Here is a 26,696-nt window from a genome sequence, read left to right on the forward strand (position 1 = left end):
ATCAAATGCCCGTTTACGCTTTCAATTCACCGGTGAAAGTCGAAATTCCGGACCGAGGGAGAAATTTACGATTTTACCCTTCCCCCGTTCACCTTGTCGGAATTTCGCTGATCACTCTTCCGAAACCGTCCCAACGCGAAGATCGCGAAAAGTTATTAGGAATTCATATATTTTACGTGATTTTTGGTGCACCGAAGACGTAGTTATGGCTTTTGGGAGTCGCGGCGTTGATTCTTATATAGATAATGCGCGCTAATGCTTGCGGATGCGATCATACCAGCACTAATGCACCGGATCCCATCAGAATTCCGAAGTTAAGCGTGCTTGGGCGAGAGTAGTACTAGGATGGGTGACCTCCTGGGAAGTCCTCGTGTTGCATCCCTCTTTTTTTGTGAATTATTTTTTTCGGAGGCCGAAACGATGAAATTTCACCAAAAATCGCTCCGAGTCTTGTTCAAATGCCCGTTTACGCTTACAATTCACCGGTGAAAGTCGAAATTCCGGACCGAGGGTGAAATTTACGATTTTACCCTTCCCCCGTTCACCTTGTCGGAATTTCGCCGATCACTCTTCCGAAACCGTCCCAAAGCGAAGATCGCGAAAAGTTATTAGGAATTCATATATTTTATGTGATTTTTGGTGCACCGAAGATGTAGCGTTGATTCTTATATAGATAATGCGCGCTAATGCTTGCGGATGCGATCATACCAGCACTAATGCACCGGATCCCATCAGAACTCCGAAGTTAAGCGTGCTTGGGCGAGAGTAGTACTAGGATGGGTGACCTCCTGGGAAGTCCTCGTGTTGCATCCCTCTTTTATTGCGAATTATTTTTTTCAGAGGCCGAAACGATGGAATTTCACTAAAAATCGCTCCGAGTCTTGTTCAAATGCCCGTTTACGCTTACAATTCACCGGTGAAAGTCGAAATTCCGGACCGATGGCGAAATTTACGATTTTACCCTTCCCCCGTTCACCTTGTCGGAATTTCGCCGATCACTCTTCCGAAACCGTGCCAACGCGAAGATCGCGAAAAGTTATTAGGAATTCACATATTTTATGTGATTTTTGGTGCACCGAAGACGTAGTTATGGCTTTTGGGAGTCGCGGCGTTGATTCTTATATAAATAATGCGCGCTAATGCTTGCGGATGCGATCATAGCAGCACTAATGCACCGGATCCCATCAGAACTCCGAAGTTAAGCGTGCTTGGGCGAGAGTAGTACTAGGATGGGTGACCTCCTGGGAAGTCCTCGTGTTGTATCCCTCTTTTTTTGCGAATTATTTTTTTCGGAGGCCGAAACGATGGAATTTCACCAAAAATCGCTCCGAGTCTTGTTCAAATGCTCGTTTACGCTTACAATTCACCGGTGAAAGTCGAAATTCCGGACCGAGGGCGAAATTTACGATTTTACCCTTCCCCCGTTCACCTTGTCGGAATTTCGCCGATCACTCTTCCGAAACCGTCCCAACGCGAAGATCGCGAAAAGTTATTAGGAATTCATATATTTTATGTGATTTTTGGTGCACCGAAGACGTAGTTATGGCTTTTGGGAGTCGCGGCGTTGATTCTTATATAGATAATGCGCGCTAATGCTTGCGGATGCGATCATACCAGCACTAATGCAACGGATCCCATCAGAACTCCGAAGTTAAGCGTGCTTGGGCGAGAGTAGTACTAGGATGGGTGACCTCCTGGGAAGTCCTCGTGTTGCATCCCTCTTTTTTTGCGAATTATTTTTTTCGGAGGCCGAAACGATGGAATTTCACCAAAAATCGCTCCGAGCCTTGTTCAAATGCTCGTTTACGCTTACAATTCACCGGTGAAAGTCGAAATTCCGGACCGAGGGCGAAATTTACGATTTTACCCTTCCCCCGTTCACCTTGTCGGAATTTCGCCGATCACTCTTCCGAAACCGTCCTAACGCGAAGATCGCGAAAAATTATTAGGAATTCATATATTTTATGTGATTTTTGGTGCACCGAAGACGTAGTTATGGCTTTTGGGAGTCGCGGCGTTGATTCTTATATAGATAATGCGCGCTAATGCTTGCGGATGTGATCATACCAGCACTAATGCACCGGATCCCATCAGAACTCCGAAGTTAAGCGTGCTTGGGCGAGAGTAGTACTACGATGGGTGACCTCCTGGGAAGTCCTCGTGTTGCATCCCTCTTTTTTTGCGAATTATTTTTTTCGGAGGCCGAAACGATGAAATTTCACCAAAAATCGCTCCGAGTCTTGTTCAAATGCTCGTTTACGCTTACAATTCACCGGTGAAAGTCGAAATTCCGGACCGAGGGCGAAATTTACGATTTTACCCTTCTCCCGTTCACCTTGTCGGAATTTCGCCGATCACTCTTCCGAAACCGTCCCAACGGGAAGATCGCGAAAAGTTATTAGGAATTCATATATTTTATGTGATTTTTGGTGCACCGAAGACGTAGTTATGGCTTTTGGGAGTCGCGGCGTTGATTCTTATATAGATAATGCGCGCTAATGCTTGCGAATGTGATCATACCAGCACTAATGCACCGGATCCCATCAGAACTCCGAAGTTAAGCGTGCTTGGGCGAGAGTAGTACTAGGATGGGTGACCTCCTGGGAAGTCCTCGTGTTGCATCCCTCTTTTTTTGCGAATTATTTTTTTCGGAGGCCGAAACGATGGAATTTCACCAAAAATCGCTCCGAGTCTTGTTCAAATGCCCGTTTACGCTTACAATTCACCGGTGAAAGTCGAAATTCCGGACCGAGAGCGAAATTTACGATTTTACCCTTCCCCCGTTCACCTTGTCGGAATTTCGCCGATCACTCTTCCGAAACCGTCCCAACGCGAAGATCGCGAAAAGTTATTAGGAATTCATATATTTTATGTTATTTTTGGTGCACCGAAGACGTAGTTATGGCTTTTGGGAGTCGCGGCGTTGATTCTTATATAGATAATGCGCGCTAATGCTTGCGGATGCGATCATACCAGTACTAATGCACCGGATCCCATCAGAACTCCGAAGTTAAGCGTGCTTGGGCGAGAGTAGTACTAGGATGGGTGACCTCCTGGGAAGTCCTCGTGTTGCATCCCTCTTTTTTTGCGAATTATTTTTTTCGGAGGCCGAAACGATGGAATTTCACCAAAAATTGCTCCGAGTCTTGTTCAAATGCCCGTTTACGCTTTCAATTCACCGGTGAAAGTCGAAATTCCGGACCGAGGGAGAAATTTACGATTTTACCCTTCCCCCGTTCACCTTGTCGGAATTTCGCTGATCACTCTTCCGAAACCGTCCCAACGCGAAGATCGCGAAAAGTTATTAGGAATTCATATATTTTACGTGATTTTTGGTGCACCGAAGACGTAGTTATGGCTTTTGGGAGTCGCGGCGTTGATTCTTATATAGATAATGCGCGCTAATGCTTGCGGATGCGATCATACCAGCACTAATGCACCGGATCCCATCAGAATTCCGAAGTTAAGCGTGCTTGGGCGAGAGTAGTACTAGGATGGGTGACCTCCTGGGAAGTCCTCGTGTTGCATCCCTCTTTTTTTGTGAATTATTTTTTTCGGAGGCCGAAACGATGAAATTTCACCAAAAATCGCTCCGAGTCTTGTTCAAATGCCCGTTTACGCTTACAATTCACCGGTGAAAGTCGAAATTCCGGACCGAGGGTGAAATTTACGATTTTACCCTTCCCCCGTTCACCTTGTCGGAATTTCGCCGATCACTCTTCCGAAACCGTCCCAAAGCGAAGATCGCGAAAAGTTATTAGGAATTCATATATTTTATGTGATTTTTGGTGCACCGAAGATGTAGCGTTGATTCTTATATAGATAATGCGCGCTAATGCTTGCGGATGCGATCATACCAGCACTAATGCACCGGATCCCATCAGAACTCCGAAGTTAAGCGTGCTTGGGCGAGAGTAGTACTAGGATGGGTGACCTCCTGGGAAGTCCTCGTGTTGCATCCCTCTTTTTTTGCGAATTATTTTTTTCAGAGGCCGAAACGATGGAATTTCACCAAAAATCGCTCCGAGTCTTGTTCAAATGCCCGTTTACGCTTACAATTCACCGGTGAAAGTCGAAATTCCGGACCGATGGCGAAATTTACGATTTTACCCTTCCCCCGTTCACCTTGTCGGAATTTCGCCGATCACTCTTCCGAAACCGTGCCAACGCGAAGATCGCGAAAAGTTATTAGGAATTCACATATTTTATGTGATTTTTGGTGCACCGAAGACGTAGTTATGGCTTTTGGGAGTCGCGGCGTTGATTCTTATATAAATAATGCGCGCTAATGCTTGCGGATGCGATCATAGCAGCACTAATGCACCGGATCCCATCAGAACTCCGAAGTTAAGCGTGCTTGGGCGAGAGTAGTACTAGGATGGGTGACCTCCTGGGAAGTCCTCGTGTTGTATCCCTCTTTTTTTGCGAATTATTTTTTTCGGAGGCCGAAACGATGGAATTTCACCAAAAATCGCTCCGAGTCTTGTTCAAATGCTCGTTTACGCTTACAATTCACCGGTGAAAGTCGAAATTCCGGACCGAGGGCGAAATTTACGATTTTACCCTTCCCCCGTTCACCTTGTCGGAATTTCGCCGATCACTCTTCCGAAACCGTCCCAACGCGAAGATCGCGAAAAGTTATTAGGAATTCATATAATTTATGTGATTTTTGGTGCACCGAAGACGTAGTTATGGCTTTTGGGAGTCGCGGCGTTGATTCTTATATAGATAATGCGCGCTAATGCTTGCGGATGCGATCATACCAGCACTAATGCAACGGATCCCATCAGAACTCCGAAGTTAAGCGTGCTTGGGCGAGAGTAGTACTAGGATGGGTGACCTCCTGGGAAGTCCTCGTGTTGCATCCCTCTTTTTTTGCGAATTATTTTTTTCGGAGGCCGAAACGATGGAATTTCACCAAAAATCGCTCCGAGCCTTGTTCAAATGCTCGTTTACGCTTACAATTCACCGGTGAAAGTCGAAATTCCGGACCGAGGGCGAAATTTACGATTTTACCCTTCCCCCGTTCACCTTGTCGGAATTTCGCCGATCACTCTTCCGAAACCGTCCTAACGCGAAGATCGCGAAAAATTATTAGGAATTCATATATTTTATGTGATTTTTGGTGCACCGAAGACGTAGTTATGGCTTTTGGGAGTCGCGGCGTTGATTCTTATATAGATAATGCGCGCTAATGCTTGCGGATGTGATCATACCAGCACTAATGCACCGGATCCCATCAGAACTCCGAAGTTAAGCGTGCTTGGGCGAGAGTAGTACTATGATGGGTGACCTCCTGGGAAGTCCTCGTGTTGCATCCCTCTTTTTTTGCGAATTATTTTTTTCGGAGGCCGAAACGATGGAATTTCACCAAAAATCGCTCCGAGCCTTGTTCAAATGCTCGTTTACGCTTACAATTCACCGGTGAAAGTCGAAATTCCGGACCGAGGGCGAAATTTACGATTTTACCCTTCCCCCGTTCACCTTGTCGGAATTTCGCCGATCACTCTTCCGAAACCGTCCCAACGCGAAGATCGCGAAAAGTTATTAGGAATTCATATATTTTATGTGATTTTTGGTGCACCGAAGACGTAGTTATGGCTTTTGGGAGTCGCGGCGTTGATTCTTATATAGATAATGCGCGCTAATGCTTGCGGATGCGATAATACCAGCACTAATGCACCGGATCCCATCAGAACTCCGAAGTTAAGCGTGCTTGGGCGAGAGTAGTACTAGGATGGGTGACCTCCTGGGAAGTCCTCGTGTTGCATCCCTCTTTTTTTGCGAATTATTTTTTTCGGAGGCCGAAACGATGGAATTTCACAAAAAATCGCTCCGAGTCTTGTTCAAATGCCCGTTTACGCTTACAATTCACCGGTGAAAGTCGAAATTCCGACCGAGGGCGAAATTTACGATTTTACCCTTCCCCCGTTCACCTTGTCGGAATTTCGCCGATCACTCTTCCGAAACCGTCCCAACGCGAAGATCGCGAAAAGTTATTAGGAATTCATATATTTTATGTGATTTTTGGTGCACCGAGGACGTAGTTATGGCTTTTGGGAGTCGCGGCGTTGATTCTTATATAGATAATGCGCGCTAATGCTTGCGGTTGCGATCATACCAGCACTAATGCACCGGATCCCATCAGAACTCCGAAGTTAAGCGTGCTTGTGCGAGAGTAGTACTAGGATGGGTGACCTCCTGGGAAGTCCTCGTGTTGCATCCCTCTTTTTTTGCGAATTATTTTTTTCGGAGGCCGAAACGATGAAATTTCACCAAAAATCGCTCCGAATCTTGTTCAAATGCTCGTTTACGCTTACAATTCACCGGTGAAAGTCGAAATTCCGGACCGAGGGCGAAATTTACGATTTTACCCTTCCCCCGTTCACCTTGTCGGAATTTCGCCGATCACTCTTCCGAAACCGTCCCAACGCGAAGATCGCGAAAAGTTATTAGGAATTCATATATTTTATGTGATTTTTGGTGCACCGAAGACGTAGTTATGGCTTTTGGGAGTCGCGGCGTTGATTCTTATATAGATAATGCGCGCTAATGCTTGCGGATGCGATCATACCAGCACTAATACACCGGATCCCATCAGAACTCCGAAGTTAAGCGTGCTTGGGCGAGAGTAGTACTAGGATGGGTGACCTCCTGGGAAGTCCTCGTGTTGCATCCCTCTTTTTTTGCGAATTATTTTTTTCGGAGGCCGAAACGATGGAATTTCAACAAAAATCGCTCCGAGTCTTGTTCAAATGCCCGTTTACGCTTACAATTCACCGGTGAAAGTCGAAATTCCGGACCGAGGGTGAAATTTACGATTTTACCCTTCCCTCGTTCACCTTGTCGGAATTTCGCCGATCACTTTTCCGAAACCGTCCCAACGCGAAGATCGCGAAAAGTTATTAGGAATTCATATATTTTATGTGATTTTTGGTGCACCGAAGACGTAGTTATGGCTTTTGGGAGTCGCGGCGTTGATTCTTATATAGATAATGCGCGCTAATGCTTGTGGATGCGATCATACCAGCACTAATGCACCGGATCCCATCAGAACTCCGAAGTTAAGCGTGCTTGGGCGAGAGTAGTACTAGGATGGGTGACCTCCTGGGAAGTCCTCGTGTTGCATCCCTCTTTTTTTGCGAATTATTTTTTTCGGAGGCCGAAACGATGGAATTTCACCAAAAATCGCTCCGAGTCTTGTTCAAATGCCCGTTTACGCTTACAATTCACCGGTGAAAGTCGAAATTCCGGACCGAGGGCAAAATTTACGATTTTACCCTTCCCCCGTTCACCTTGTCGGAATTTCGCCGATCACTCTTCCGAAACCGTCCCAACGCGAAGATTGCGAAAAGTTATTAGGAATTCATATATTTTATGTGATTTTTGGTGCACCGAAAAACGTAGTTATGGCTTTTGGGAGTCGCGGCGTTGATTCTTATATAGATAATGCGCGCTAATGCTTGCGGATGCGATCATACCAGCACTAATGCACCGGATCCCATCAGAACTCCGAAGTTAAGCGTGCTTGGGCGAGAGTAATACTAGGATGGGTGACCTCCTGGGAAGTCATCGTGTTGCATCCCTCTTTTTTTGCGAATTATTTTTTTCGGAGGCCGAAACGATGAAATTTCACCAAAAATCGCTCCGAGCCTTGTTCAAATGCGCGTTTACGCATACAATTCACCGGTGAAAGTCGAAATTCCGGACCGAGGGTGAAATTTACGATTTTACCCTTCCCCCGTTCACCTTGTCGGAATTTCGCCGATCACTCTTCCGAAACCGTCCCAACGCGAAGATCGCGAAAAGTTATTAGGAATTCATATATTTTATGTGATTTTTGGTGCACCGAGGACGTAGTTATGGCTTTTGGGAGTCGCGGCGTTGATTCTTATATAGATAATGCGCGCTAATGCTTGCGGTTGCGATCATACCAGCACTAATGCACCGGATCCCATCAGAACTCCGAAGTTAAGCGTGCTTGTGCGAGAGTAGTACTAGGATGGGTGACCTCCTGGGAAGTCCTCGTGTTGCATCCCTCTTTTTTTGCGAATTATTTTTTTCGGAGGCCGAAACGATGAAATTTCACCAAAAATCGCTCCGAATCTTGTTCAAATGCTCGTTTACGCTTACAATTCACCGGTGAAAGTCGAAATTCCGGACCGAGGGCGAAATTTACGATTTTACCCTTCCCCCGTTCACCTTGTCGGAATTTCGCCGATCACTCTTCCGAAACCGTCCCAACGGGAAGATCGCGAAAAGTTATTAGGAATTCATATATTTTATGTGATTTTTGGTGCACCGAGGACGTAGTTATGGCTTTTGGGAGTCGCGGCGTTGATTCTTATATAGATAATGCGCGCTAATGCTTGCGGATGCGATCATACCAGCACTAATGCACCGGATCCCATCAGAACTCCGAAGTTAAGCGTGCTTGGGCGAGAGTAGTACTAGGATGGGTGACCTCCTGGGAAGTCCTCGTGTTGCATCCCTCTTTTTTTGCGAATTATTTTTTTCGGAGGCCGAAACGATGGAATTTCACCAAAAATCGCTCCGAGTCTTGTTCAAATGCTCGTTTACGCTTACAATTCACCGGTGAAAGTCGAAATTCCGGACCGAGGGCGAAATTTACGATTTTACCCTTCCCCCGTTCACCTTGTCGGAATTTCGCCGATCACTCTTCCGAAACCGTCCCAACGCGAAGATCGCGAAAAGTTATTAGGAATTCATATATTTTATGTGATTTTTGGTGCACCGAAGACGTAGTTATGGCTTTTGGGAGTCGCGGCGTTGATTCTTATATAGATAATGCGCGCTAATGCTTGCGGATGCGATCATACCAGCACTAATGCAACGGATCCCATCAGAACTCCGAAGTTAAGCGTGCTTGGGCGAGAGTAGTACAAGGATGGGTGACCTCCTGGGAAGTCCTCGTGTTGCATCCCTCTTTTTTTGCGAATTATTTTTTTCGGAGGCCGAAACGATGGAATTTCACCAAAAATCGCTCCGAGCCTTGTTCAAATGCTCGTTTACGCTTACAATTCACCGGTGAAAGTCGAAATTCCGGACCGAGGGCAAAATTTACGATTTTACCCTTCCCCCGTTCACCTTGTCGGAATTTCGCCGATCACTCTTCCGAAACCGTCCTAACGCGAAGATCGCGAAAAGTTATTAGGAATTCATATATTTTATGTGATTTTTGGTGCACCGAAGACGTAGTTATGGCTTTTGGGAGTCGCGGCGTTGATTCTTATATAGATAATGCGCGCTAATGCTTGCGGATGTGATCATACCAGCACTAATGCACCGGATCCCATCAGAACTCCGAAGTTAAGCGTGCTTGGGCGAGAGTAGTACTATGATGGGTGACCTCCTGGGAAGTCCTCGTGTTGCATCCCTCTTTTTTTGCGAATTATTTTTTTCGGAGGCCGAAACGATGGAATTTCACCAAAAATCGCTCCGAGCCTTGTTCAAATGCTCGTTTACGCTTACAATTCACCGGTGAAAGTCGAAATTCCGGACCGAGGGCGAAATTTACGATTTTACCCTTCCCCCGTTCACCTTGTCGGAATTTCGCCGATCACTCTTCCGAAACCGTCCCAACGCGAAGATCGCGAAAAGTTATTAGGAATTCATATATTTTATGTGATTTTTGGTGCACCGAAGACGTAGTTATGGCTTTTGGGAGTCGCGGCGTTGATTCTTATATAGATAATGCGCGCTAATGCTTGCGGATGCGATCATACCAGCACTAATGCACCGGATCCCATCAGAACTCCGAAGTTAAGCGTGCTTGGGCGAGAGTAGTACTAGGATGGGTGACCTCCTGGGAAGTCCTCGTGTTGCATCCCTCTTTTTTTGCGAATTATTTTTTTCGGAGGCCGAAACGATGGAATTTCACCAAAAATCGCTCCGAGCCTTGTTCAAATGCTCGTTTACGCTTACAATTTACCGGTGAAAGTCGAAATTCCGGACCGAGGGCGAAATTTACGATTTTACCCTTCCCCCGTTCACCTTGTCGGAATTTCGCCGATCACTCTTCCGAAACCGTCCCAACGCGAAGATCGCGAAAAGTTATTAGGAATTCATATATTTTATGTGATTTTTGGTGCACCGAAGACGTAGTTATGGCTTTTGGGAGTCGCGGCGTTGATTCTTATATAGATAATGCGCGCTAATGCTTGCGGATGCGATCATACCAGCACTAATGCACCGGATCCCATCAGAACTCCGAAGTTAAGCGTGCTTGGGCGAGAGTAGTACTAGGATGGGTGACCTCCTGGGAAGTCCTCGTGTTGCATACCTCTTTTTTTGCGAATTATTTTTTTCGGAGGCCGAAACGATGGAATTTCACCAAAAATCGCTCCGAGTCTTGTTCAAATGCCCGTTTACGCTTACAATTCACCGGTGAAAGTCGAAATTCCGGACCGAGGGCGAAATTTACGATTTTACCCTTCCCCCGTTCACCTTGTCGGAATTTCGCCGATCACTCTTCCGAAACCGTCCTAACGCGAAGATCGCGAAAAGTTATTAGGAATTCATATATTTTATGTGATTTTTGGTGCACCGAAGACGTAGTTATGGCTTTTGGGAGTCGCGGCGTTGATTCTTATATAGATAATGCGCGCTAATGCTTGCGGATGTGATCATACCAGCACTAATGCACCGGATCCCATCAGAACTCCGAAGTTAAGCGTGCTTGGGCGAGAGTAGTACTATGATGGGTGACCTCCTGGGAAGTCCTCGTGTTGCATCCCTCTTTTTTTGCGAATTATTTTTTTCGGAGGCCGAAACGATGGAATTTCACCAAAAATCGCTCCGAGCCTTGTTCAAATGCTCGTTTACGCTTACAATTCACCGGTGAAAGTCGAAATTCCGGACCGAGGGCGAAATTTACGATTTTACCCTTCCCCCGTTCACCTTGTCGGAATTTCGCCGATCACTCTTCCGAAACCGTCCCAACGCGAAGATCGCGAAAAGTTATTAGGAATTCATATATTTTATGTGATTTTTGGTGCACCGAAGACGTAGTTATGGCTTTTGGGAGTCGCGGCGTTGATTCTTATATAGATAATGCGCGCTAATGCTTGCGGATGCGATCATACCAGCACTAATGCACCGGATCCCATCAGAACTCCGAAGTTAAGCGTGCTTGGGCGAGAGTAGTACTAGGATGGGTGACCTCCTGGGAAGTCCTCGTGTTGCATCCCAATTTTTTTGCGAATTATTTTTTTCGGAGGCCGAAACGATGGAATTTCACCAAAAATCGCTCCGAGCCTTGTTCAAATGCTCGTTTACGCTTACAATTTACCGGTGAAAGTCGAAATTCCGGACCGAGGGCGAAATTTACGATTTTACCCTTCCCCCGTTCACCTTGTCGGAATTTCGCCGATCACTCTTCCGAAACCGTCCCAACGCGAAGATCGCGAAAAGTTATTAGGAATTCATATATTTTATGTGATTTTTGGTGCACCGAAGACGTAGTTATGGCTTTTGGGAGTCGCGGCGTTGATTCTTATATAGATAATGCGCGCTAATGCTTGCGGATGCGATCATACCAGCACTAATGCACCGGATCCCATCAGAACTCCGAAGTTAAGCGTGCTTGGGCGAGAGTAGTACTAGGATGGGTGACCTCCTGGGAAGTCCTCGTGTTGCATACCTCTTTTTTTGCGAATTATTTTTTTCGGAGGCCGAAACGATGGAATTTCACCAAAAATCGCTCCGAGTCTTGTTCAAATGCCCGTTTACGCTTACAATTCACCGGTGAAAGTCGAAATTCCGGACCGAGGGCGAAATTTACGATTTTACCCTTCCCCCGTTCACCTTGTCGGAATTTCGCCGATCACTCTTCCGAAACCGTCCTAACGCGAAGATCGCGAAAAGTTATTAGGAATTCATATATTTTATGTGATTTTTGGTGCACCGAAGACGTAGTTATGGCTTTTGGGAGTCGCGGCGTTGATTCTTATATAGATAATGCGCGCTAATGCTTGCGGATGTGATCATACCAGCACTAATGCACCGGATCCCATCAGAACTCCGAAGTTAAGCGTGCTTGGGCGAGAGTAGTACTATGATGGGTGACCTCCTGGGAAGTCCTCGTGTTGCATCCCTCTTTTTTTGCGAATTATTTTTTTCGGAGGCCGAAACGATGGAATTTCACCAAAAATCGCTCCGAGCCTTGTTCAAATGCTCGTTTACGCTTACAATTCACCGGTGAAAGTCGAAATTCCGGACCGAGGGCGAAATTTACGATTTTACCCTTCCCCCGTTCACCTTGTCGGAATTTCGCCGATCACTCTTCCGAAACCGTCCCAACGCGAAGATCGCGAAAAGTTATTAGGAATTCATATATTTTATGTGATTTTTGGTGCACCGAAGACGTAGTTATGGCTTTTGGGAGTCGCGGCGTTGATTCTTATATAGATAATGCGCGCTAATGCTTGCGGATGCGATCATACCAGCACTAATGCACCGGATCCCATCAGAACTCCGAAGTTAAGCGTGCTTGGGCGAGAGTAGTACTAGGATGGGTGACCTCCTGGGAAGTCCTCGTGTTGCATCCCAATTTTTTTGCGAATTATTTTTTTCGGAGGCCGAAACGATGGAATTTCACCAAAAATCGCTCCGAGCCTTGTTCAAATGCTCGTTTACGCTTACAATTTACCGGTGAAAGTCGAAATTCCGGACCGAGGGCGAAATTTACGATTTTACCCTTCCCCCGTTCACCTTGTCGGAATTTCGCCGATCACTCTTCCGAAACCGTCCCAACGCGAAGATCGCGAAAAGTTATTAGGAATTCATATATTTTATGTGATTTTTGGTGCACCGAAGACGTAGTTATGGCTTTTGGGAGTCGCGGCGTTGATTCTTATATAGATAATGCGCGCTAATGCTTGCGGATGCGATCATACCAGCACTAATGCACCGGATCCCATCAGAACTCCGAAGTTAAGCGTGCTTGGGCGAGAGTAGTACTAGGATGGGTGACCTCCTGGGAAGTCCTCGTGTTGCATCCCTCTTTTTTTGCGAATTATTTTTTTCGGAGGCCGAAACGATGGAATTTCACCAAAAATCGCTCCGAGTCTTGTTCAAATGCCCGTTTACGCTTACAATTCACCGGTGAAAGTCGAAATTCCGGACCGAGGGCGAAATTTACGATTTTACCCTTCCCCCGTTCACCTTGTCGGAATTTCGCCGATCACTCTTCCGAAACCGTCCTAACGCGAAGATCGCGAAAAGTTATTAGGAATTCATATATTTTATGTGATTTTTGGTGCACCGAAGACGTAGTTATGGCTTTTGGGAGTCGCGGCGTTGATTCTTATATAGATAATGCGCGCTAATGCTTGCGGATGTGATCATACCAGCACTAATGCACCGGATCCCATCAGAACTCCGAAGTTAAGCGTGCTTGGGCGAGAGTAGTACTAGGATGGGTGACCTCCTGGGAAGTCCTCGTGTTGCATCCCTCTTTTTTTGCGAATTATTTTTTTCGGAGGCCGAAACGATGGAATTTCACCAAAAATCGCTCCGAGTCTTGTTCAAATGCCCGTTTACGCTTACAATTCACCGGTGAAAGTCGAAATTCCGGACCGAGGGCAAAATTTACGATTTTACCCTTCCCCCGTTCACCTTGTCGGAATTTCGCCGATCACTCTTCCGAAACCGTCCCAACGCGAAGATTGCGAAAAGTTATTAGGAATTCATATATTTTATGTGATTTTTGGTGTACCGAAAACGTAGTTATGGCTTTTGGGAGTCGCGGCGTTGATTCTTATATAGATAATGCGCGCTAATGCTTGCGGATGCGATCATACCAGCACAAATGCACCGGATCCCATCAGAACTCCGAAGTTAAGCGTGCTTGGGCGAGAGTAGTACTAGGATGGGTGACCTCCTGGGAAGTCCTCGTGTTGCATCCCTCTTTTTTTGCGAATTATTTTTTTCGGAGGCCGAAACGATGAAATTTCACCAAAAATCGCTCCGAGCCTTGTTCAAATGCGCGTTTACGCATACAATTCACCGGTGAAAGTCGAAATTCCGGACCGAGGGTGAAATTTACGATTTTACCCTTCCCCCGTTCACCTTGTCGGAATTTCGCCGATCACTCTTCCGAAACCGTCCCAACGCGAAGATCGCGAAAAGTTATTAGGAATTCATATATTTTATGTGATTTTTGGTGCACCGAGGACGTAGTTATGGCTTTTGGGAGTCGCGGCGTTGATTCTTATATAGATAATGCGCGCTAATGCTTGCGGATGTGATCTTACCAGCACTAATGCACCGGATCCCATCAGAACTCCGAAGTTAAGCGTGCTTGGGCGAGAGTAGTACTAGGATGGGTGACCTCCTGGGAAGTCCTCGTGTTGCATCCCTCTTTTTTTGCGAATTATTTTTTTCGGAGACCGAAATGATGGAATTTCACCAAATATCGCTCCGAGCCTTGTTCAAATGCGCGTTTACGCATACAATTCACCGGTGAAAGTTGAAATTCCGGACCGAGGGCGAAATTTACGATTTTACCCTTCCCCCGTTCACCTTGTCGGAATTTCGCCGATCACTCTTCCGAAACCGTCCCAACGCGAAGAAAGCGAAAAGTTATTAGGAATTCATATATTTTATGTGATTTTTGGTGCACCGAGGACGTAGTTATGGATTTTGGGAGTCGCGGCGTTGATTCTTATATAGATAATGTGCGCTAATGCTTGCGGATGTGATCTTACCAGCACTAATGCACCGGATCCCATCAGAACTCCGAAGTTAAGCGTGCTTGGGCGAGAGTAGTACTAGGATGGGTGACCTCCTGGGAAGTCCTCGTGTTGCATCCCTCTTTTTTTGCGAATTATTTTTTTCGGAGGCCGAAACGATGGAATTTCAACAAAAATCGCTCCGAGTCTTGTTCAATTGCCCGTTTACGCTTACAATTCACCGGTGAAAGTCGAAATTCCGGACCGAGGGTGAAATTTACGATTTTACCCTTCCCCCGTTCACCTTGTCGGAATTTCGCCGATCACTCTTCCGAAACCGTCCCAACGCGAAGATCGCGAAAAGTTATTAGGAATTCATATATTTTATGTGATTTTTGGTGCACCGAAGACGTAGTTATGGCTTTTGGGAGTCGCGGCGTTGATTCTTATATAGATAATGCGCGCTAATGCTTGCGGATGCGATCATACCAGCACTAATGCACCGGATCCCATCAGAACTCCGAAGTTAAGCGTGCTTGGGCGAGAGTAGTACTAGGATGGGTGACCTCCTGGGAAGTCCTCGTGTTGCATCCCTCTTTTTTTGCGAATTATTTTTTTCGGAGGCCGAAACGATGGAATTTCACCAAAAATCGCTCCGAGTCTTGTTCAAATGCCCGTTTACGCTTACAATTCACCGGTGAAAGTCGAAATTCCGGACCGAGGGCGAAATTTACGATTTTACCCTTCCCCCGTTCACCTTGTCGGAATTTCGCCGATCACTCTTCCGAAACCGTCCTAACGCGAAGATCGCGAAAAGTTATTAGGAATTCATATATTTTATGTGATTTTTGGTGCACCGAAGACGTAGTTATGGCTTTTGGGAGTCGCGGCGTTGATTCTTATATAGATAATGCGCGCTAATGCTTGCGGATGTGATCATACCAGCACTAATGCACCGGATCCCATCAGAACTCCGAAGTTAAGCGTGCTTGGGCGAGAGTAGTACTAGGATGGGTGACCTCCTGGGAAGTCCTCGTGTTGCATCCCTCTTTTTTTGCGAATTATTTTTTTCGGAGGCCGAAACGATGGAATTTCACCAAAAATCGCTCCGAGTCTTGTTCAAATGCCCGTTTACGCTTACAATTCACCGGTGAAAGTCGAAATTCCGGACCGAGGGCAAAATTTACGATTTTACCCTTCCCCCGTTCACCTTGTCGGAATTTCGCCGATCACTCTTCCGAAACCGTCCCAACGCGAAGATTGCGAAAAGTTATTAGGAATTCATATATTTTATATGATTTTTGGTGTCCCGAAAACGTAGTTATGGCTTTTGGGAGTCGCGGCGTTGATTCTTATATAGATAATGCGCGCTAATGCTTGCGGATGCGATCATACCAGCACAAATGCACCGGATCCCATCAGAACTCCGAAGTTAAGCGTGCTTGGGCGAGAGTAGTACTAGGATGGGTGACCTCCTGGGAAGTCCTCGTGTTGCATCCCTCTTTTTTTGCGAATTATTTTTTTCGGAGGCCGAAACGATGAAATTTCACCAAAAATCGCTCCGAGCCTTGTTCAAATGCGCGTTTACGCATACAATTCACCGGTGAAAGTCGAAATTCCGGATCGAGGGTGAAATTTACGATTTTACCCTTCCCCCGTTCACCTTGTCGGAATTTCGCCGATCACTCTTCCGAAACCGTCCCAACGCGAAGATCGCGAAAAGTTATTAGGAATTCATATATTTTATGTGATTTTTGGTGCACCGAGGACGTAGTTATGGCTTTTGGGAGTCGCGGCGTTGATTCTTATATAGATAATGCGCGCTAATGCTTGCGGATGTGATCTTACCAGCACTAATGCACCGGATCCCATCAGAACTCCGAAGTTAAGCGTGCTTGGGCGAGAGTAGTACTAGGATGGGTGACCTCCTGGGAAGTCCTCGTGTTGCATCCCTCTTTTTTTGCGAATTATTTTTTTCGGAGACCGAAATGATGGAATTTCACCAAATATCGCTCCGAGCCTTGTTCAAATGCGCGTTTACGCATACAATTCACCGGTGAAAGTTGAAATTCCGGACCGAGGGCGAAATTTACGATTTTACCCTTCCCCCGTTCACCTTGTCGGAATTTCGCCGATCACTCTTCCGAAACCGTCCCAACGCGAAGATCGCGAAAAGTTATTAGGAATTCATATATTTTATGTGATTTTTGGTGCACCGAGGACGTAGTTATGGATTTTGGGAGTCGCGGCGTTGATTCTTATATAGATAATGTGCGCTAATGCTTGCGGATGTGATCTTACCAGCACTAATGCACCGGATCCCATCAGAACTCCGAAGTTAAGCGTGCTTGCGCGAGAGTAGTACTAGGATGGGTGACCTCCTGGGAAGTCCTCGTGTTGCATCCCTCTTTTTTTGCGAATTATTTTTTCCGGAGGCCGAAACGATGGAATTTCAACAAAAATCGCTCCGAGTCTTGTTCAATTGCCCGTTTACGCTTACAATTCACCGGTGAAAGTCGAAATTCCGGACCGAGGGTGAAATTTACGATTTTACCCTTCCCCCGTTCACCTTGTCGGAATTTCGCCGATCACTCTTCCGAAACCGTCCCAACGCGAAGATCGCGAAAAGTTATTAGGAATTCATATATTTTATGTGATTTTTGGTGCACCGAAGACGTAGTTATGGCTTTTGAGAGTCGCGGCGTTGATTCTTATATAGATAATGCGCGCTAATGCTTGCGGATGCGATCATACCAGCACTAATGCAACGGATCCCATCAGAACTCCGAAGTTAAGCGTGCTTGGGCGAGAGTAGTACTAGGATGGGTGACCTCCTGGGAAGTCCTCGTGTTGCATCCCTCTTTTTTTGCGAATTATTTTTTTCGGAGGCCGAAACGATGGAATTTCACCAAAAATCGCTCCGAGCCTTGTTCAAATGCTCGTTTACGCTTACAATTTACCGGTGAAAGTCGAAATTCCGGACCGAGGGCGAAATTTACGATTTTACCCTTCCCCCGTTCACCTTGTCGGAATTTCGCCGATCACTCTTCCGAAACCGTCCTAACGCGAAGATCGCGAAAAGTTATTAGGAATTCATATATTTTATGTGATTTTTGGTGCACCGAAGACGTAGTTATGGCTTTTGGGAGTCGCGGCGTTGATTCTTATATAGATAATGCGCGCTAATGCTTGCGGATGTGATCATACCAGCACTAATGCACCGGATCCCATCAGAACTCCGAAGTTAAGCGTGCTTGGGCGAGAGTAGTACTAGGATGGGTGACCTCCTGGGAAGTCCTCGTGTTGCATCCCTCTTTTTTTGCGAATTATTTTTTTCGGAGGCCGAAACGATGGAATTTCACCAAAAATCGCTCCGAGTCTTGTTCAAATGCTCGATTACGCTTACAATTTACCGGTGAAAGTCGAAATTCCGGACCGAGGGCGAAATTTACGATTTTACCCTTCCCCCGTTCACCTTGTCGGAATTTCGCCGATCACTCTTCCGAAACCGTCCCAACGCGAAGATCGCGAAAAGTTATTAGGAATTCATATATTTTATGTGATTTTTGGTGCACCGAAAACGTAGTTATGGCTTTTGGGAGTCGCGGCGTTGATTCTTATATAGATAATGCGCGCTAATGCTTGCGGATGTGATCATACCAGCACTAATGCACCGGATCCCATCAGAACTCCGAAGTTAAGCGTGCTTGGGCGAGAGTAGTACTAGGATGGGTGACCTCCTGGGAAGTCCTCGTGTTGCATCCCTCTTTTTTTGCGAATTATTTTTTTCGGAGGCCGAAACGATGGAATTTCACCAAAAATCGCTCCGAGTCTTGTTCAAATGCCCGTTTACGCTTACAATTCACCGGTGAAAGTCGAAATTCCGGACCGAGGGCAAAATTTACGATTTTACCCTTCCCCCGTTCACCTTGTCGGAATTTCGCCGATCACTCTTCCGAAACCGTCCCAACGCGAAGATTGCGAAAAGTTATTAGGAATTCATATATTTTATATGATTTTTGGTGTCCCGAAAACGTAGTTATGGCTTTTGGGAGTCGCGGCGTTGATTCTTATATAGATAATGCGCGCTAATGCTTGCGGATGCGATCATACCAGCACAAATGCACCGGATCCCATCAGAACTCCGAAGTTAAGCGTGCTTGGGCGAGAGTAGTACTAGGATGGGTGACCTCCTGGGAAGTCCTCGTGTTGCATCCCTCTTTTTTTGCGAATTATTTTTTTCGGAGGCCGAAACGATGAAATTTCACCAAAAATCGCTCCGAGCCTTGTTCAAATGCGCGTTTACGCATACAATTCACCGGTGAAAGTCGAAATTCCGGATCGAGGGTGAAATTTACGATTTTACCCTTCCCCCGTTCACCTTGTCGGAATTTCGCCGATCACTCTTCCGAAACCGTCCCAACGCGAAGATCGCGAAAAGTTATTAGGAATTCATATATTTTATGTGATTTTTGGTGCACCGAGGACGTAGTTATGGCTTTTGGGAGTCGCGGCGTTGATTCTTATATAGATAATGCGCGCTAATGCTTGCGGATGTGATCTTACCAGCACTAATGCACCGGATCCCATCAGAACTCCGAAGTTAAGCGTGCTTGGGCGAGAGTAGTACTAGGATGGGTGACCTCCTGGGAAGTCCTCGTGTTGCATCCCTCTTTTTTTGCGAATTATTTTTTTCGGAGACCGAAATGATGGAATTTCACCAAATATCGCTCCGAGCCTTGTTCAAATGCGCGTTTACGCATACAATTCACCGGTGAAAGTTGAAATTCCGGACCGAGGGCGAAATTTACGATTTTACCCTTCCCCCGTTCACCTTGTCGGAATTTCGCCGATCACTCTTCCGAAACCGTCCCAACGCGAAGATCGCGAAAAGTTATTAGGAATTCATATATTTTATGTGATTTTTGGTGCACCGAGGACGTAGTTATGGATTTTGGGAGTCGCGGCGTTGATTCTTATATAGATAATGTGCGCTAATGCTTGCGGATGTGATCTTACCAGCACTAATGCACCGGATCCCATCAGAACTCCGAAGTTAAGCGTGCATGCGCGAGAGTAGTACTAGGATGGGTGACCTCCTGGGAAGTCCTCGTGTTGCATCCCTCTTTTTTTGCGAATTATTTTTTTCGGAGGCCGAAACGATGGAATTTCAACAAAAATCGCTCCGAGTCTTGTTCAATTGCCCGTTTACGCTTACAATTCACCGGTGAAAGTCGAAATTCCGGACCGAGGGTGAAATTTACGATTTTACCCTTCCCCCGTTCACCTTGTCGGAATTTCGCCGATCACTCTTCCGAAACCGTCCCAACGCGAAGATCGCGAAAAGTTATTAGGAATTCATATATTTTATGTGATTTTTGGTGCACCGAAGACGTAGTTATGGCTTTTGGGAGTCGCGGCGTTGATTCTTATATAGATAATGCGCGCTAATGCTTGCGGATGCGATCATACCAGCACTAATGCACCGGATCCCATCAGAACTCCGAAGTTAAGCGTGCTTGGGCGAGAGTAGTACTAGGATGGGTGACCTCCTGGGAAGTCCTCGTGTTGCATCCCTCTTTTTTTGCGAATTATTTTTTTCGGAGGCCGAAACGATGGAATTTCACCAAAAATCGCTCCGAGCCTTGTTCAAATGCGCGTTTACGCATACAATTCACCGGTGAAAGTCGAAATTCCGGACCGAGGGTGAAATTTACGATTTTACCCTTCCCCCGTTCACCTTGTCGGAATTTCGCCGATCACTCTTCCGAAACCGTCCTAACGCGAAGATCGCGAAAAGTTATTAGGAATTCATATATTTTATGTGATTTTTGGTGCACCGAAGACGTAGTTATGGCTTTTGGGAGTCGCGGCGTTGATTCTTATATAGATAATGCGCGCTAATGCTTGCGGATGTGATCATACCAGCACTAATGCACCGGATCCCATCAGAACTCCGAAGTTAAGCGTGCTTGGGCGAGAGTAGTACTAGGATGGGTGACCTCCTGGGAAGTCCTCGTGTTGCATCCCTCTTTTTTTGCGAATTATTTTTTTCGGAGGCCGAAACGATGGAATTTCACCAAAAATCGCTCCGAGTCTTGTTCAAATGCCCGTTTACGCTTACAATTCACCGGTGAAAGTCGAAATTCCGGACCGAGGGCAAAATTTACGATTTTACCCTTCCCCCGTTCACCTTGTCGGAATTTCGCCGATCACTCTTCCGAAACCGTCCCAACGCGAAGATTGCGAAAAGTTATTAGGAATTCATATATTTTATATGATTTTTGGTGTCCCGAAAACGTAGTTATGGCTTTTGGGAGTCGCGGCGTTGATTCTTATATAGATAATGCGCGCTAATGCTTGCGGATGCGATCATACCAGCACAAATGCACCGGATCCCATCAGAACTCCGAAGTTAAGCGTGCTTGGGCGAGAGTAGTACTAGGATGGGTGACCTCCTGGGAAGTCCTCGTGTTGCATCCCTCTTTTTTTGCGAATTATTTTTTTCGGAGGCCGAAACGATGGAATTTCACCAAAAATCGCTCCGAGTCTTGTTCAAATGCCCGTTTACGCTTACAATTCACCGGTGAAAGTCGAAATTCCGGACCGAGGGCAAAATTTACGATTTTACCCTTCCCCCGTTCACCTTGTCGGAATTTCGCCGATCACTCTTCCGAAACCGTCCCAACGCGAAGATTGCGAAAAGTTATTAGGAATTCATATATTTTATATGATTTTTGGTGTCCCGAAAACGTAGTTATGGCTTTTGGGAGTCGCGGCGTTGATTCTTATATAGATAATGCGCGCTAATGCTTGCGGATGCGATCATACCAGCACAAATGCACCGGATCCCATCAGAACTCCGAAGTTAAGCGTGCTTGGGCGAGAGTAGTACTAGGATGGGTGACCTCCTGGGAAGTCCTCGTGTTGCATCCCTCTTTTTTTGCGAATTATTTTTTTCGGAGGCCGAAACGATGAAATTTCACCAAAAATCGCTCCGAGCCTTGTTCAAATGCGCGTTTACGCATACAATTCACCGGTGAAAGTCGAAATTCCGGATCGAGGGTGAAATTTACGATTTTACCCTTCCCCCGTTCACCTTGTCGGAATTTCGCCGATCACTCTTCCGAAACCGTCCCAACGCGAAGATCGCGAAAAGTTATTAGGAATTCATATATTTTATGTGATTTTTGGTGCACCGAGGACGTAGTTATGGCTTTTGGGAGTCGCGGCGTTGATTCTTATATAGATAATGCGCGCTAATGCTTGCGGATGTGATCTTACCAGCACTAATGCACCGGATCCCATCAGAACTCCGAAGTTAAGCGTGCTTGGGCGAGAGTAGTACTAGGATGGGTGACCTCCTGGGAAGTCCTCGTGTTGCATCCCTCTTTTTTTGCGAATTATTTTTTTCGGAGACCGAAATGATGGAATTTCACCAAATATCGCTCCGAGCCTTGTTCAAATGCGCGTTTACGCATACAATTCACCGGTGAAAGTTGAAATTCCGGACCGAGGGCGAAATTTACGATTTTACCCTTCCCCCGTTCACCTTGTCGGAATTTCGCCGATCACTCTTCCGAAACCGTCCCAACGCGAAGATCGCGAAAAGTTATTAGGAATTCATATATTTTATGTGATTTTTGGTGCACCGAGGACGTAGTTATGGATTTTGGGAGTCGCGGCGTTGATTCTTATATAGATAATGTGCGCTAATGCTTGCGGATGTGATCTTACCAGCACTAATGCACCGGATCCCATCAGAACTCCGAAGTTAAGCGTGCTTGCGCGAGAGTAGTACTAGGATGGGTGACCTCCTGGGAAGTCCTCGTGTTGCATCCCTCTTTTTTTGCGAATTATTTTTTTCGGAGGCCGAAACGATGGAATTTCAACAAAAATCGCTCCGAGTCTTGTTCAATTGCCCGTTTACGCTTACAATTCACCGGTGAAAGTCGAAATTCCGGACCGAGGGCGAAATTTACGATTTTACCCTTCCCCCGTTCACCTTGTCGGAATTTCGCCGATCACTCTTCCGAAACCGTCCCAACGCGACGATCGCGAAAAGTTATTAGGAATTCATATATTTTATGTGATTTTTGGTGCACCGAAGACGTAGTTATGGCTTTTGGGAGTCGCGGCGTTGATTCTTATATAGATAATGCGCGCTAATGCTTGCGGATGCGATCATACCAGCACTAATGCACCGGATCCCATCAGAACTCCGAAGTTAAGCGTGCTTGGGCGAGAGTAGTACTAGGATGGGTGACCTCCTGGGAAGTCCTCGTGTTGCATCCCTCTTTTTTTGCGAATTATTTTTTTCGGAGGCCGAAACGATGGAATTTCAACAAAAATCGCTCCGAGTCTTGTTCAATTGCCCGTTTACGCTTACAATTCACCGGTGAAAGTCGAAATTCCGGACCGAGGGTGAAATTTACGATTTTACCCTTCCCCCGTTCACCTTGTCGGAATTTCGCCGATCACTCTTCCGAAACCGTCCCAACGCGAAGATCGCGAAAAGTTATTAGGAATTCATATATTTTATGTGATTTTTGGTGCACCGAAGACGTAGTTATGGCTTTGGGAGTCGCGGCGTTGATTCTTATATAGATAATGCGCGCTAATGCTTGCGGATGCGATCATACCAGCACTAATGCACCGGATCCCATCAGAACTCCGAAGTTAAGCGTGCTTGGGCGAGAGTAGTACTAGGATGGGTGACCTCCTGGGAAGTCCTCGTGTTGCATCCCTCTTTTTTTGCGAATTATTTTTTTCGGAGGCCGAAACGATGGAATTTCACCAAAAATCGCTCCGAGCCTTGTTCAAATGCTCGTTTACGCTTACAATTTACCGGTGAAAGTCGAAATTCCGGACCGAGGGCGAAATTTACGATTTTACCCTTCCCCCGTTCACCTTGTCGGAATTTCGCCGATCACTCTTCCGAAACCGTCCTAACGCGAAGATCGCGAAAAGTTATTAGGAATTCATATATTTTATGTGATTTTTGGTGCACCGAAGACGTAGTTATGGCTTTTGGGAGTCGCGGCGTTGATTCTTATATAGATAATGCGCGCTAATGCTTGCGGATGTGATCATACCAGCACTAATGCACCGGATCCCATCAGAACTCCGAAGTTAAGCGTGCTTGGGCGAGAGTAGTACTAGGATGGGTGACCTCCTGGGAAGTCCTCGTGTTGCATCCCTCTTTTTTTGCGAATTATTTTTTTCGGAGGCCGAAACGATGGAATTTCACCAAAAATCGCTCCGAGCCTTGTTCAAATGCTCGATTACGCTTACAATTTACCGGTGAAAGTCGAAATTCCGGACCGAGGGCGAAATTTACGATTTTACCCTTCCCCCGTTCACCTTGTCGGAATTTCGCCGATCACTCTTCCGAAACCGTCCCAACGCGAAGATCGCGAAAAGTTATTAGGAATTCATATATTTTATGTGATTTTTGGTGCACCGAAGACGTAGTTATGGCTTTTGGGAGTCGCGGCGTTGATTCTTATATAGATAATGCGCGCTAATGCTTGCGGATGCGATCATACCAGCACTAATGCACCGAATCCCATCAGAACTCCGAAGTTAAGCGTTCTTGGGCGAGAGTAGTACTAGGATGGGTGACCTCCTGGGAAGTCCTCGTGTTGCATCCCTCTTTTTTTGCGAATTATTTTTTTCGGAGGCCGAAACGATGGAATTTCAACAAAAATCGCTCCGAGTCTTGTTGAAATGCCCGTTTACGCTTACAATTCACCGTTGAAAGTCGAAATTCCGGACCGAGGGTGAAATTTACGATTTTACCCTTCCCTCGTTCACCTTGTCGGAATTTCGCCGATCACTCTTCCGAAACCGTCCCAACGCGAAGATTGCGAAAAGTTATTAGGAATTCATATATTTTATGTGATTTTTGGTGCACCGAAAACGTAGTTATGGCTTTTGGGAGTCGCGGCGTTGATTCTTATATAGATAATGCGCGCTAATGCTTGCGGATGCGATCATACCAGCACAAATGCACCGGATCCCATCAGAACTCCGAAGTTAAGCGTGCTTGGGCGAGAGTAGTACTAGGATGGGTGACCTCCTGGGAAGTCATCGTGTTGCATCCCTCTTTTTTTGCGAATTATTTTTTTCGGAGGCCGAAACGATGGAATTTCACCAAAAATCGCTCCGAGCCTTGTTCAAATGCGCGTTTACGCATACAATTCAACGGTGAAAGTCGAAATTCCGGACCGAGGGTGAAATTTACGATTTTACCCTTCCCCCGTTCACCTTGTCGGAATTTCGCCGATCACTCTTCCGAAACCGTCCCAACGCGAAGATCGCGAAAAGTTATTAGGAATTCATATATTTTATGTGATTTTTGGTGCACCGAAGACGTAGTTATGGCTTTTGGGAGTCGCGGCGTTGATTCTTATATATATAATGCGCGCTAATGCTTGCGGATGCGATCATACCAGCACTAATGCACCGGATCCCATCAGAACTCCGAAGTTAAGCGTGCTTGGGCGATAGTAGTACTAGGATGGGTGACCTCCTGGGAAGTCCTCGTGTTGCATCCCTCTTTTTTTGCGAATTATTTTTTTCGGAGGCCGAAACGATGGAATTTCACCAAAAATCGCTCCGAGTCTTGTTCAAATGCCCGTTTACGCTTACAATTCACCGGTGAAAGTCGAAATTCCGGACCGAGGGCAAAATTTACGATTTTACCCTTCCCCCGTTCACCTTGTCGGAATTTCGCCGATCACTCTTCCGAAACCGTCCCAACGCGAAGATTGCGAAAAGTTATTAGGAATTCATATATTTTATGTGATTTTTGGTGCACCGAAAACGTAGTTATGGCTTTTGGGAGTCGCGGCGTTGATTCTTATATAGATAATGCGCGCTAATGCTTGCGGATGCGATCATACCAGCACAAATGCACCGGATCCCATCAGAACTCCGAAGTTAAGCGTGCTTGGGCGAGAGTAGTACTAGGATGGGTGACCTCCTGGGAAGTCCTCGTGTTGCATCCCTCTTTTTTTGCGAATTATTTTTTTCGGAGGCCGAAACGATGGAATTTCACCAAAAATCGCTCAGAGTCTTGTTCAAATGCTCGTTTACGCTTACAATTCACCGGTGAAAGTCAAAATTCCGGAACGAGGGCGAAATTTACGATTTTACCCTTCCCCCGTTCACCTTGTCGGAATTTCGCCGATCACTCTTCCGAAACCGTCCCAACGCGAAGATTGCGAAAAGTTATTAGGAATTCATATATTTTATGTGATTTTTGGTGCACCGAAGACGTAGTTATGGCTTTTGGGAGTCGCGGCGTTGATTCTTATATAGATAATGCGCGCTAATGCTTGCGGATGCGATCATACCAGCACTAATGCACCGGATCCCATCAGAACTCCGAAGTTAAGCGTGCTTGGGCGAGAGTAGTACTAGGATGGGTGACCTCCTGGGAAGTCCTCGTGTTGCATCCCTCTTTTTTTGCGAATTATTTTTTTCGGAGGCCGAAACGATGGAATTTCACCAAAAATCGCTCCGAGCCTTGTTCAAATGCTCGTTTACGCTTACAATTCACCGGTGAAAGTCGAAATTCCGGAACGAGGGCGAAATTTACGATTTTACCCTTCCCCCGTTCACCTTGTCGGAATTTCGCCGATCACTCTTCCGAAACCGTCCCAACGCGAATATCGCGAAAAGTTATTAGGAATTCATATATTTTATGTGATTTTTGGTGCACCGAAGACGTAGTTATGGCTTTTGGGAGTCGCGGCGTTGATTCTTATATAGATAATGCGCGCTAATGCTTGCGGATGCGATCATACCAGCACTAATGCACCGGATCCCATCAGAACTCCGAAGTTAAGCGTGCTTGGGCGAGAGTAGTACTAGGATGGGTGACCTCCTGGGAAGTCCTCGTGTTGCATCCCTCTTTTTTTGCGAATTATTTTTTTCGGAGGCCGAAACGATGGAATTTCACCAAAAATCGCTCCGAGTCTTGTTCAAATGCCCGTT

At 46.1% G+C, this 26,696-nt stretch overlaps 59 non-coding genes across 59 annotated transcripts; all 59 read left to right on the forward strand.

The window, feature by feature from the left end:
• Window positions 1-263: 263 nt before the first annotated feature.
• On the forward strand, window positions 264-382 carry LOC149396769 (5S ribosomal RNA). The gene has a single exon (XR_016298209.1). It is a non-coding gene; the product is annotated as a 5S ribosomal RNA (ribosomal RNA).
• A 312-nt stretch (window positions 383-694) lies between these two features.
• Window positions 695-813, forward strand: LOC149396770 (5S ribosomal RNA). Its single transcript, XR_016299556.1, has one exon. It is a non-coding gene; the product is annotated as a 5S ribosomal RNA (ribosomal RNA).
• Window positions 814-1,147: 334 nt separating this feature from the next.
• On the forward strand, window positions 1,148-1,266 carry LOC149396771 (5S ribosomal RNA). The gene has a single exon (XR_016298843.1). It is a non-coding gene; the product is annotated as a 5S ribosomal RNA (ribosomal RNA).
• A 334-nt stretch (window positions 1,267-1,600) lies between these two features.
• On the forward strand, window positions 1,601-1,719 carry LOC149396772 (5S ribosomal RNA). Its single transcript, XR_016298278.1, has one exon. It is a non-coding gene; the product is annotated as a 5S ribosomal RNA (ribosomal RNA).
• A 334-nt stretch (window positions 1,720-2,053) lies between these two features.
• LOC149396773 (5S ribosomal RNA) lies at window positions 2,054-2,172 on the forward strand. Its single transcript, XR_016297732.1, has one exon. It is a non-coding gene; the product is annotated as a 5S ribosomal RNA (ribosomal RNA).
• Window positions 2,173-2,506: 334 nt separating this feature from the next.
• On the forward strand, window positions 2,507-2,625 carry LOC149396774 (5S ribosomal RNA). Its single transcript, XR_016298276.1, has one exon. It is a non-coding gene; the product is annotated as a 5S ribosomal RNA (ribosomal RNA).
• Window positions 2,626-2,959: 334 nt separating this feature from the next.
• On the forward strand, window positions 2,960-3,078 carry LOC149396775 (5S ribosomal RNA). The gene has a single exon (XR_016297763.1). It is a non-coding gene; the product is annotated as a 5S ribosomal RNA (ribosomal RNA).
• Window positions 3,079-3,412: 334 nt separating this feature from the next.
• LOC149396776 (5S ribosomal RNA) lies at window positions 3,413-3,531 on the forward strand. Its single transcript, XR_016298210.1, has one exon. It is a non-coding gene; the product is annotated as a 5S ribosomal RNA (ribosomal RNA).
• Window positions 3,532-3,843: 312 nt separating this feature from the next.
• Window positions 3,844-3,962, forward strand: LOC149396777 (5S ribosomal RNA). The gene has a single exon (XR_016299557.1). It is a non-coding gene; the product is annotated as a 5S ribosomal RNA (ribosomal RNA).
• Window positions 3,963-4,296: 334 nt separating this feature from the next.
• Window positions 4,297-4,415, forward strand: LOC149396778 (5S ribosomal RNA). The gene has a single exon (XR_016298844.1). It is a non-coding gene; the product is annotated as a 5S ribosomal RNA (ribosomal RNA).
• Window positions 4,416-4,749: 334 nt separating this feature from the next.
• LOC149396779 (5S ribosomal RNA) lies at window positions 4,750-4,868 on the forward strand. Its single transcript, XR_016298279.1, has one exon. It is a non-coding gene; the product is annotated as a 5S ribosomal RNA (ribosomal RNA).
• Window positions 4,869-5,202: 334 nt separating this feature from the next.
• LOC149396780 (5S ribosomal RNA) lies at window positions 5,203-5,321 on the forward strand. Its single transcript, XR_016297721.1, has one exon. It is a non-coding gene; the product is annotated as a 5S ribosomal RNA (ribosomal RNA).
• A 334-nt stretch (window positions 5,322-5,655) lies between these two features.
• LOC149396781 (5S ribosomal RNA) lies at window positions 5,656-5,774 on the forward strand. Its single transcript, XR_016297821.1, has one exon. It is a non-coding gene; the product is annotated as a 5S ribosomal RNA (ribosomal RNA).
• Window positions 5,775-6,107: 333 nt separating this feature from the next.
• LOC149396782 (5S ribosomal RNA) lies at window positions 6,108-6,226 on the forward strand. Its single transcript, XR_016298862.1, has one exon. It is a non-coding gene; the product is annotated as a 5S ribosomal RNA (ribosomal RNA).
• Window positions 6,227-6,560: 334 nt separating this feature from the next.
• On the forward strand, window positions 6,561-6,679 carry LOC149396783 (5S ribosomal RNA). Its single transcript, XR_016298283.1, has one exon. It is a non-coding gene; the product is annotated as a 5S ribosomal RNA (ribosomal RNA).
• Window positions 6,680-7,013: 334 nt separating this feature from the next.
• On the forward strand, window positions 7,014-7,132 carry LOC149396784 (5S ribosomal RNA). Its single transcript, XR_016299558.1, has one exon. It is a non-coding gene; the product is annotated as a 5S ribosomal RNA (ribosomal RNA).
• Window positions 7,133-7,467: 335 nt separating this feature from the next.
• LOC149396785 (5S ribosomal RNA) lies at window positions 7,468-7,586 on the forward strand. The gene has a single exon (XR_016298829.1). It is a non-coding gene; the product is annotated as a 5S ribosomal RNA (ribosomal RNA).
• Window positions 7,587-7,920: 334 nt separating this feature from the next.
• On the forward strand, window positions 7,921-8,039 carry LOC149396786 (5S ribosomal RNA). Its single transcript, XR_016298863.1, has one exon. It is a non-coding gene; the product is annotated as a 5S ribosomal RNA (ribosomal RNA).
• Window positions 8,040-8,373: 334 nt separating this feature from the next.
• On the forward strand, window positions 8,374-8,492 carry LOC149396787 (5S ribosomal RNA). Its single transcript, XR_016299559.1, has one exon. It is a non-coding gene; the product is annotated as a 5S ribosomal RNA (ribosomal RNA).
• A 334-nt stretch (window positions 8,493-8,826) lies between these two features.
• LOC149396788 (5S ribosomal RNA) lies at window positions 8,827-8,945 on the forward strand. The gene has a single exon (XR_016298880.1). It is a non-coding gene; the product is annotated as a 5S ribosomal RNA (ribosomal RNA).
• A 334-nt stretch (window positions 8,946-9,279) lies between these two features.
• On the forward strand, window positions 9,280-9,398 carry LOC149396789 (5S ribosomal RNA). The gene has a single exon (XR_016297722.1). It is a non-coding gene; the product is annotated as a 5S ribosomal RNA (ribosomal RNA).
• A 334-nt stretch (window positions 9,399-9,732) lies between these two features.
• Window positions 9,733-9,851, forward strand: LOC149396790 (5S ribosomal RNA). The gene has a single exon (XR_016299561.1). It is a non-coding gene; the product is annotated as a 5S ribosomal RNA (ribosomal RNA).
• Window positions 9,852-10,185: 334 nt separating this feature from the next.
• LOC149396791 (5S ribosomal RNA) lies at window positions 10,186-10,304 on the forward strand. Its single transcript, XR_016297940.1, has one exon. It is a non-coding gene; the product is annotated as a 5S ribosomal RNA (ribosomal RNA).
• A 334-nt stretch (window positions 10,305-10,638) lies between these two features.
• Window positions 10,639-10,757, forward strand: LOC149396792 (5S ribosomal RNA). Its single transcript, XR_016297723.1, has one exon. It is a non-coding gene; the product is annotated as a 5S ribosomal RNA (ribosomal RNA).
• A 334-nt stretch (window positions 10,758-11,091) lies between these two features.
• LOC149396793 (5S ribosomal RNA) lies at window positions 11,092-11,210 on the forward strand. Its single transcript, XR_016299562.1, has one exon. It is a non-coding gene; the product is annotated as a 5S ribosomal RNA (ribosomal RNA).
• Window positions 11,211-11,544: 334 nt separating this feature from the next.
• LOC149396794 (5S ribosomal RNA) lies at window positions 11,545-11,663 on the forward strand. Its single transcript, XR_016297941.1, has one exon. It is a non-coding gene; the product is annotated as a 5S ribosomal RNA (ribosomal RNA).
• A 334-nt stretch (window positions 11,664-11,997) lies between these two features.
• LOC149396795 (5S ribosomal RNA) lies at window positions 11,998-12,116 on the forward strand. The gene has a single exon (XR_016297724.1). It is a non-coding gene; the product is annotated as a 5S ribosomal RNA (ribosomal RNA).
• Window positions 12,117-12,450: 334 nt separating this feature from the next.
• On the forward strand, window positions 12,451-12,569 carry LOC149396796 (5S ribosomal RNA). The gene has a single exon (XR_016299563.1). It is a non-coding gene; the product is annotated as a 5S ribosomal RNA (ribosomal RNA).
• Window positions 12,570-12,903: 334 nt separating this feature from the next.
• LOC149396797 (5S ribosomal RNA) lies at window positions 12,904-13,022 on the forward strand. Its single transcript, XR_016299564.1, has one exon. It is a non-coding gene; the product is annotated as a 5S ribosomal RNA (ribosomal RNA).
• A 334-nt stretch (window positions 13,023-13,356) lies between these two features.
• On the forward strand, window positions 13,357-13,475 carry LOC149396798 (5S ribosomal RNA). Its single transcript, XR_016297683.1, has one exon. It is a non-coding gene; the product is annotated as a 5S ribosomal RNA (ribosomal RNA).
• A 334-nt stretch (window positions 13,476-13,809) lies between these two features.
• On the forward strand, window positions 13,810-13,928 carry LOC149396799 (5S ribosomal RNA). The gene has a single exon (XR_016297706.1). It is a non-coding gene; the product is annotated as a 5S ribosomal RNA (ribosomal RNA).
• A 334-nt stretch (window positions 13,929-14,262) lies between these two features.
• LOC149396800 (5S ribosomal RNA) lies at window positions 14,263-14,381 on the forward strand. The gene has a single exon (XR_016298315.1). It is a non-coding gene; the product is annotated as a 5S ribosomal RNA (ribosomal RNA).
• Window positions 14,382-14,715: 334 nt separating this feature from the next.
• On the forward strand, window positions 14,716-14,834 carry LOC149396801 (5S ribosomal RNA). Its single transcript, XR_016298316.1, has one exon. It is a non-coding gene; the product is annotated as a 5S ribosomal RNA (ribosomal RNA).
• Window positions 14,835-15,168: 334 nt separating this feature from the next.
• LOC149396802 (5S ribosomal RNA) lies at window positions 15,169-15,287 on the forward strand. Its single transcript, XR_016299565.1, has one exon. It is a non-coding gene; the product is annotated as a 5S ribosomal RNA (ribosomal RNA).
• A 334-nt stretch (window positions 15,288-15,621) lies between these two features.
• Window positions 15,622-15,740, forward strand: LOC149396803 (5S ribosomal RNA). Its single transcript, XR_016297684.1, has one exon. It is a non-coding gene; the product is annotated as a 5S ribosomal RNA (ribosomal RNA).
• A 334-nt stretch (window positions 15,741-16,074) lies between these two features.
• LOC149396804 (5S ribosomal RNA) lies at window positions 16,075-16,193 on the forward strand. Its single transcript, XR_016297707.1, has one exon. It is a non-coding gene; the product is annotated as a 5S ribosomal RNA (ribosomal RNA).
• A 334-nt stretch (window positions 16,194-16,527) lies between these two features.
• Window positions 16,528-16,646, forward strand: LOC149396805 (5S ribosomal RNA). The gene has a single exon (XR_016298317.1). It is a non-coding gene; the product is annotated as a 5S ribosomal RNA (ribosomal RNA).
• A 334-nt stretch (window positions 16,647-16,980) lies between these two features.
• LOC149396806 (5S ribosomal RNA) lies at window positions 16,981-17,099 on the forward strand. Its single transcript, XR_016299009.1, has one exon. It is a non-coding gene; the product is annotated as a 5S ribosomal RNA (ribosomal RNA).
• A 334-nt stretch (window positions 17,100-17,433) lies between these two features.
• On the forward strand, window positions 17,434-17,552 carry LOC149396807 (5S ribosomal RNA). The gene has a single exon (XR_016298280.1). It is a non-coding gene; the product is annotated as a 5S ribosomal RNA (ribosomal RNA).
• Window positions 17,553-17,886: 334 nt separating this feature from the next.
• On the forward strand, window positions 17,887-18,005 carry LOC149396808 (5S ribosomal RNA). The gene has a single exon (XR_016297685.1). It is a non-coding gene; the product is annotated as a 5S ribosomal RNA (ribosomal RNA).
• Window positions 18,006-18,339: 334 nt separating this feature from the next.
• LOC149396809 (5S ribosomal RNA) lies at window positions 18,340-18,458 on the forward strand. Its single transcript, XR_016297686.1, has one exon. It is a non-coding gene; the product is annotated as a 5S ribosomal RNA (ribosomal RNA).
• A 334-nt stretch (window positions 18,459-18,792) lies between these two features.
• LOC149396810 (5S ribosomal RNA) lies at window positions 18,793-18,911 on the forward strand. The gene has a single exon (XR_016297708.1). It is a non-coding gene; the product is annotated as a 5S ribosomal RNA (ribosomal RNA).
• A 334-nt stretch (window positions 18,912-19,245) lies between these two features.
• Window positions 19,246-19,364, forward strand: LOC149396811 (5S ribosomal RNA). The gene has a single exon (XR_016298318.1). It is a non-coding gene; the product is annotated as a 5S ribosomal RNA (ribosomal RNA).
• Window positions 19,365-19,698: 334 nt separating this feature from the next.
• Window positions 19,699-19,817, forward strand: LOC149396812 (5S ribosomal RNA). Its single transcript, XR_016299072.1, has one exon. It is a non-coding gene; the product is annotated as a 5S ribosomal RNA (ribosomal RNA).
• Window positions 19,818-20,151: 334 nt separating this feature from the next.
• LOC149396813 (5S ribosomal RNA) lies at window positions 20,152-20,270 on the forward strand. Its single transcript, XR_016299567.1, has one exon. It is a non-coding gene; the product is annotated as a 5S ribosomal RNA (ribosomal RNA).
• A 334-nt stretch (window positions 20,271-20,604) lies between these two features.
• Window positions 20,605-20,723, forward strand: LOC149396814 (5S ribosomal RNA). The gene has a single exon (XR_016297687.1). It is a non-coding gene; the product is annotated as a 5S ribosomal RNA (ribosomal RNA).
• A 334-nt stretch (window positions 20,724-21,057) lies between these two features.
• Window positions 21,058-21,176, forward strand: LOC149396815 (5S ribosomal RNA). Its single transcript, XR_016297709.1, has one exon. It is a non-coding gene; the product is annotated as a 5S ribosomal RNA (ribosomal RNA).
• Window positions 21,177-21,510: 334 nt separating this feature from the next.
• On the forward strand, window positions 21,511-21,629 carry LOC149396816 (5S ribosomal RNA). Its single transcript, XR_016297710.1, has one exon. It is a non-coding gene; the product is annotated as a 5S ribosomal RNA (ribosomal RNA).
• A 334-nt stretch (window positions 21,630-21,963) lies between these two features.
• On the forward strand, window positions 21,964-22,082 carry LOC149396817 (5S ribosomal RNA). The gene has a single exon (XR_016298319.1). It is a non-coding gene; the product is annotated as a 5S ribosomal RNA (ribosomal RNA).
• A 334-nt stretch (window positions 22,083-22,416) lies between these two features.
• Window positions 22,417-22,535, forward strand: LOC149396818 (5S ribosomal RNA). The gene has a single exon (XR_016299010.1). It is a non-coding gene; the product is annotated as a 5S ribosomal RNA (ribosomal RNA).
• Window positions 22,536-22,869: 334 nt separating this feature from the next.
• On the forward strand, window positions 22,870-22,988 carry LOC149396819 (5S ribosomal RNA). The gene has a single exon (XR_016299568.1). It is a non-coding gene; the product is annotated as a 5S ribosomal RNA (ribosomal RNA).
• A 333-nt stretch (window positions 22,989-23,321) lies between these two features.
• On the forward strand, window positions 23,322-23,440 carry LOC149396820 (5S ribosomal RNA). Its single transcript, XR_016299569.1, has one exon. It is a non-coding gene; the product is annotated as a 5S ribosomal RNA (ribosomal RNA).
• A 334-nt stretch (window positions 23,441-23,774) lies between these two features.
• Window positions 23,775-23,893, forward strand: LOC149396821 (5S ribosomal RNA). Its single transcript, XR_016297688.1, has one exon. It is a non-coding gene; the product is annotated as a 5S ribosomal RNA (ribosomal RNA).
• Window positions 23,894-24,227: 334 nt separating this feature from the next.
• LOC149396822 (5S ribosomal RNA) lies at window positions 24,228-24,346 on the forward strand. The gene has a single exon (XR_016298993.1). It is a non-coding gene; the product is annotated as a 5S ribosomal RNA (ribosomal RNA).
• Window positions 24,347-24,680: 334 nt separating this feature from the next.
• Window positions 24,681-24,799, forward strand: LOC149396823 (5S ribosomal RNA). The gene has a single exon (XR_016298350.1). It is a non-coding gene; the product is annotated as a 5S ribosomal RNA (ribosomal RNA).
• Window positions 24,800-25,133: 334 nt separating this feature from the next.
• Window positions 25,134-25,252, forward strand: LOC149396824 (5S ribosomal RNA). Its single transcript, XR_016298532.1, has one exon. It is a non-coding gene; the product is annotated as a 5S ribosomal RNA (ribosomal RNA).
• A 334-nt stretch (window positions 25,253-25,586) lies between these two features.
• On the forward strand, window positions 25,587-25,705 carry LOC149396825 (5S ribosomal RNA). The gene has a single exon (XR_016297711.1). It is a non-coding gene; the product is annotated as a 5S ribosomal RNA (ribosomal RNA).
• Window positions 25,706-26,039: 334 nt separating this feature from the next.
• LOC149396826 (5S ribosomal RNA) lies at window positions 26,040-26,158 on the forward strand. The gene has a single exon (XR_016299570.1). It is a non-coding gene; the product is annotated as a 5S ribosomal RNA (ribosomal RNA).
• A 334-nt stretch (window positions 26,159-26,492) lies between these two features.
• Window positions 26,493-26,611, forward strand: LOC149396827 (5S ribosomal RNA). The gene has a single exon (XR_016299571.1). It is a non-coding gene; the product is annotated as a 5S ribosomal RNA (ribosomal RNA).
• The last annotated feature ends 85 nt before the right edge of the window (window positions 26,612-26,696 follow it).

Source organism: Urtica dioica, chromosome 5, assembly GCF_054948205.1.
Source record: "Urtica dioica subsp. dioica isolate 48M chromosome 5, U.dioica_male_clone48M_v1_H2, whole genome shotgun sequence".
Taxonomy (NCBI): Eukaryota; Viridiplantae; Streptophyta; class Magnoliopsida; order Rosales; family Urticaceae; genus Urtica; species Urtica dioica.